Below are 6271 nucleotides of genomic sequence, written 5' to 3' on the forward strand. Positions count from 1 at the left end.
GTGGCTGAGAAGCTTCCCGGCGCCTCACCTGGACTCACCTGGAGGGGGTGGCGACAGCAGGGATGGGGCACAGTCCCGCTCGCAGTCTTCGGGGCCCTGAGGATAACTGCTCGGAGTCTCCGACGCCGTAAAGTCACCCGCATCTCGTGTGCATCGGGCTCCCGGGCGCCGCTCTGTCCTCAGCGCGCGGAAGGACGCCCAGAGGGCCGGACCCACGACCCCTCTTCGCCCCGGCGAGCGCGCGCGAGGCCAGGGCCCGCGCCCCTGGGGACCCCGGCCTCCCGTTCCACGGGGAGAACCCGGGCCTCCGATGTCCACGACGAATCCCGGTCCACAGGTCCCCGCGGGAAGAACCCCGGTCCACAGGTCCCCGCGGGGAGAACCCTGGCCTCCGATGTCCGCTGGGGAGGGGTGGGGTCCCAGGACCTCCTATCCCGCGGGGGAACCAGGGACCTCAAACCCCGCGGAGGGGACCCGGGACCTCAAATCCCAAGAGGCATGCCCCTCGCCTAGCGGTCGTCCTTGAGTTCTGCCGCTCCCAAATCCCGGAGCGGATGGATCGGGGCGGGAGCGGCCGAGCCCGGCGCTCAGTTCCAGCCGTGCGGCCCCGCAGCTCCGCCTCCCGGCTTCAAACCTCCCGCCCGCGGAGCCCCGCCCACGCCCTGCAGGGACGCGGGGCAGGTTCCACCCCGAGGGCTGCGCGCACGTGTCCCGCTGGGGCCAATCAGCCCGAGCTCGCCAGGGGATGACACTCCGGGCAGGGAAGGTCTTGCCCGTCTGTTGATAAAAATTTCTTGTGTAATCTCCTTGAACCAGTGATTCGGTGGAAGGATCCATGCCATCTGTATCAAAGAACATGCTACCAAATATATAAAAACGTCCATTTCCAATGATTTCAGTACCATCTTGGTGTTCCATCATGCAGAACGAATTCTACTTCCAAACTTAATGAACAACACAATTTTCAAGTTAAAGGGATGCCCTCGTAGCTTAGTCGTTAGAAGTAAATGCACCGTTTTGGAATCAGACTGGGCCTGGTTTGGAGTCTTGTGTCAGCCACTAAGTAGCTAGATACTGATGAGTTACTAAAATTCTCCAAGCTTCATTTTCTTGTAAAAAGGCATTAATAATAGTAGAAATAATAACTTAAATTTACTGAGCACTTATCATGATGTATTGTCAAAGTTAATCCCGCCAAGAGGTGAGTGTTCTTATTACAATTTACAAAGCACTAACATATATTTTTTTTTCTTCTCGATTCTCACTAAAATTCTATTATTTTACAGGTATTTCTTTTTTTTTTTTTTTTTTTAGATTTTATTTTATTTTTTTTCCTTTTTCTCCCCAAAGCCCCCCAGTACATAGTTGCATATTCTTCGTTGTGGGTACTTCTAGTTGTAGCATGTGGGACGCTGCCTCAGCGTGGTTTGATGAGCAGTGTCATGTCCGCGCCCAGGATTCGAACCAACGAAACACTGGGCCGCCTGCAGCGGAGCGCGCGAACTTAACCACTCTGCCACGGGGCCAGCCCCCTTACAGGTATTTCTTATGGTAATCTGGAGACTAACAGTGAACTCTTCCTCTGCCGGTCACAACTCCTTTACAATTAAAAATGCTTTTCCTTCTTTTATACTTTGTATCCTTTGATGCTCACAACAGCCCTGTTAGATAGAGTAAGCATATTATCCCATTTATAAACATAAGTAATCAGGTTCAAGGGAGGTTACCTAACTAGTGCAAGGCAACACAGCTGGGAACCAGTGGTGTTGGTTGTGTCAGGGTGGAGAACATCTCCTTTCTTCCCTTCTTGTGTTCTTATAGCTGGACTAATAAACTGACACAAAACAAATTAACAGACCAAAAACCCAGTGTAATACATCCTTGTTGGAGATCACAGAGAAACAATGCTCGGAAAGGGAACAAGGCAGGCAGTATATATATCTTTTACACAAAGGAACAATAAATTTGTGAAGAACTGACAGGATAAAGAAGCTTAGGTTTGGGGTCTGTAAATGGTGAGGAATTTGAGCAGAGTTTAGGCTTGAGGTAGTAAATTAACAAGGTTCGCCCCTAGTTCTGGGGATAAGGATTCAGAGAAAGCATCTTTCACAGGGGAGGTTCATTTCCTGCTTTCAGGGAGAACAGAGACAGGAGGGTCAGAAAGCTCTTTTTGCTTCTGAAGTAACTTTAATTCAAAAAATAACCACTATGCTATTGTGGGATATTTGGGAGTGGCCTGCTCTGGGCCTCAACAGTTGGAACTGGGATCCATACAAGTTTAGTTCATTTTACTAAATCCAGTGGCAGGGTGTGTACGAGAATATTGACTACCATCTACTCGAGTCTTTCTTGCATCCATTTATTCATTCATCCCCAGGAGTTATATCAGCTGTTAAGAGGATCCAGTGAGCCCGCTCTGGTTCTGAAGAATCACTTTGAGTATATGCAGCCCCCAAACCCCACTTTCTAGACGCAAATCTCTGCTCAATAACTATATCATTCTTACAAATTATTGACCTAATAAACTCTATTCTGAGGAAATGGCGACAAGTTAACTTGGGGGCTTGAGCTCAGCTCGTCATTGAAGATAAAGCTACTTGCCTAAGTGACTTTGAACTCTTAAGAATATTTAGAATTAAAAAGTGACTTAATGAAGTAGATCGAAACAGTCGCCCTTGGGCAAGGTGGGACAAAAAGTTCAGTATTTGCTAGATTCTTCCGTTTCAAGGCCACAAATATTTTCTCCTATGACTTCTTGTAGACATATAGCTTTAGGCTTTATATTTAAGTTTAGGATCTATTTTGAGTTAATTTTTGTATATGGTATGAGATAGGGACCAAAGTTCATTTTTTTCCGTATAGATAGCTGAATGTTCAGCACTATTTGTTGGAAAGCAATGTTTTTCTGCACTGCACTCATTGCCTCTGCCCTTTGTCAAAATCAGTTGTTCATATATGCATGAGCTCATTTTTGGACTTCCTGTTCTGTTCCGTTGAGCTATTTGTCTATCTTTATGCCATTACCATTCTGTTTTGATTACTGTAGCTTTATAAATAAGCTATAAAATCAGATAGTATAAGTTCTACAGTTTTGTTCTTTTTCAAAGTTGTTTTATATATTCTAGATTCTTTGCATTTCCCTGTGAATGTTAAAATCAGATTGTTATTTTCTACAAAATTGTGTTGAATCTCAGATATATTTAGGGGAGAATTGACTTCTTAACAATATTGAATCTGGGGCTGGCCCCATGGCCTAGTGATTAAGTGTGGCGGGCTCCACTTGGGCAACTCATGTTTGCTTCCTGGGCATGGACCTACACTGCTTGTCAAAAGCCATGCTATGGCAACAACCCCCATACAAAATGGAGGAAGATTGGCACAGCTGTTAGCTCAGGGTGAATCTTCCCCAAACAAAAAAAGACAAAGATTGGGAATCAGATGTTAGCTCAGGACAAATCTTCCTCAGCAAAAAAAAAAAAAAAAAAAAGAACAATATTGAATCTTCTGATCCACTAGTATTTATTTAGATCTTCTTTAATTTCTCTCAGTGATGTTTTATGGTTTTCAGAGGATGGGTCTTTTACAACTTTTGTCAAATTTTGACCTAAGTATTTCTATTTTTTAATGATATTATAAATTATTTTTTAAAATTTTAATTTCTGATTGTTGCTAATGTATGGAAATACAATTGGTGTTTGCAAGTTTATCTCATGTTCTTCAACCTTGCTAAATTTAATTACTAGTTCTAATATTAATATCTAATAGCTTTTTTGTACATTTGATATGATGTTCTACAGGCAATTGCATTGTCTGTGTTGGGAGGAAAACTTTTCTTCTTCCAATATGGGTCCAGTTATTGGAGACCTCTAAGTTAACAATAGACAAATTAACAGGAGAAAAGATAAGGTTTACTTACATGTGCTTGTGTGTACATGTGGGAGTACTGAGGGATAAGTAACTCACTGAATAGTCAGAGATAAAAGGTTTAGATACCAAACTTAACAAAGGGAAGAGATGGTTTTAGGGCTTCAATGGGAAATTATAGAAGGTTCTATGGGGCTTTTTGATGCTTATGGATATTGGCCGTCTGTCTCCCTGGCAACTCCCTTGGAGGGGTGCAAATGGCCGCTGTATTTTCTGGGGGCTCTGCTTTCATCAGATAAAAGAAGTTCAGATAAGATTTATTTCTGCATCTTCTTTAGCTCAAATGCTTTCACTTTAAAATAATATTTATACCAACTCTGGGGACTGAGTGGGTCCCTATATATGAAAAAGAGACAGCATTGCTTCCTCCTTTCTAGTCTGGATATCTTTTATTTCTTTTTTTTTTTTTGCCTGGTTACACTGGCCAGAAACTCTAGTCCAGTAGTTCTCAACAGAGGGGCTATTTTGTCCCAGAGGACATTTGGTAATGTCTGGAGACATTTTTGGTTGTCACAATTGGGGGTAGGGAATTGCTACTGGCATCTAGTGGATAGAGGCCAGGGATGCTGCTAAACACCCTACCCAGGAGAGGCCGCCAAACAAAGAATTATCCAGCCTAAATTGTCAATAGCGCTAAGGCTGAGAAACCTTAGTCCAGTACGATGTTGAACGGAAGTGGTGAGAGTGGTCATCCTTGTCTGGTTCCTGATCTTAGGGAGAAAGCATTTGGTCCTCCAACAGTAAGTGTAATGTTAGCTGTGAGTCTTGTGCAATGCCTTTCAGCGGGTTGAGGAACTTCCTTCCTCTTCCTATTTTGCTGAGAGTTTTTTCGTTTTTTAAATCAGGAAGTTTTGAAATTAGAATGTTTGGTTTTGTCAAATGCCTTTTTTAAATCTATTGAGATGATCATATGGTTTTTCTTTTTCCAGCTTGTGAATAATGAGTTACACTAACTGATTGTAAATGTTGAAATAACCCTGCACTTAGTCATGATGTACCAACACTTTAATATATTGTCAGATTTGTTTTGCTAAAATTTGTTTAGCATTTTTGCATCGATGCTCTTGATAGATTTGGATCTGTAGTTTTCTTCTCTTGTAATGGAAACTTGGAGATACAAGAAGGAATAAAAAATAAGAAGTGTTAAAACATGGGTAAATCTAAATGGTATTGATGGTACAAATAAAAAATAACATAAATATTGATGGTATAAAACAATGATAATAGTCTTAGGGGGTTAAAATGCAGTGGATCTATAGCAATAAAGCGTGATAGGGATGGTGTAGCCATCAGGGAGCTGATGTGGTTAAAGTCCCCTAGGCCCTTTCATTCACAGGAAGTAGTGAAAGCGCTCTGTTAGAGTCTTATAAGGCAAGAGTATATTTTGCAATCTCTGGAGAAATCAATAGAGAAATTGAATATTGTATAACTATCAAAATAATAAAAGAGGAAATGAAATAATACAACATAATCCATTCAAAAAAAGGAAAGGAGAAAAAATATTTAACAAGTAGGAGAATTCACATAATAGAGGGTAGATTTAAATCCAAATTAATCAATAATTATATGAAATAAAAACACTCAATCCTGATGGAAACACTCAAGAGAATAAGAATTTGTTATTTCTTAGGATAAATACATACATATGTTTATACATATGTACCTAAAGCCAAGATCTTACTCAATGGAGAAATAGTAGAGGCATTTCTGCTAAGACCCAGAACAAGGCAAAGATGGCCACTATGTACACAGCTATTCAACATTATACAGTGGAGATATTAGCCACTGCAATTAGACAAGAGAAATCAATCAGTGGCATAAGAATTAAAAAGTAAGTAAAACTATTTCTATTGCAAATGATATGACGGTACACTTGGAAAACCCTGGGGAATCATTGATAAAATATTGATAAAATCATTGATGAAACTATAAATCATTGATAAAAATAATAAGCAAATTCAGTAAGGATACAGAAATAAAATTAACATGCAATCAGAGGATACATGGATAGAGAAAAGTCTATTTACAATAACAACAATAAAGAAGAAACTTAAGAAGAAATGTGCAAAACCTATTTGAGAAAACCTTTAAAACACTCCTGAAAGTCACAAATGTAGAATTGAACAAATGGAAAGACATCCTTGTTCTTGGATTGAGTACTTAACATCATAATGCTCTGTCCTTCCCAATTCAACTTAATGCACTCCCAATAAAAAATACCAACAAGTCTTTTGATAGAGCTAGACAAGTTGCTGCTAAATCTCATCCAGAAAAACAAACTAGGAAATCACTGAAAAGGAAAAGCTACAAGGGATTAACCCTACCCACTATAAAACATACTAGAAAG

At 40.9% G+C, this 6271-nt stretch overlaps 1 protein-coding gene across 4 annotated transcripts in view; it reads right to left on the reverse strand.

Moving 5' to 3' along the window:
• The window catches only part of MCPH1 (microcephalin 1), a 235481-nt gene extending 234844 nt beyond the window's left edge, over nt 1-637 (reverse strand). For 2 of the 4 annotated variants that reach the window (XM_070499953.1, XM_070499951.1), the window contains exon 1: nt 39-637. The gene's annotated coding sequence lies outside the window, so the exon portion shown is untranslated. The remainder of the gene's footprint in view (nt 1-38) is intronic. The other 2 variants (XM_070499962.1, XM_070499961.1) reach the window with 2 other exon arrangements.
• Between the last annotated feature and the right edge of the window lie 5634 nt (nt 638-6271).

This window comes from Equus asinus, chromosome 27, assembly GCF_041296235.1.
Source record: "Equus asinus isolate D_3611 breed Donkey chromosome 27, EquAss-T2T_v2, whole genome shotgun sequence".
Taxonomy (NCBI): domain Eukaryota; kingdom Metazoa; phylum Chordata; class Mammalia; order Perissodactyla; family Equidae; genus Equus; species Equus asinus.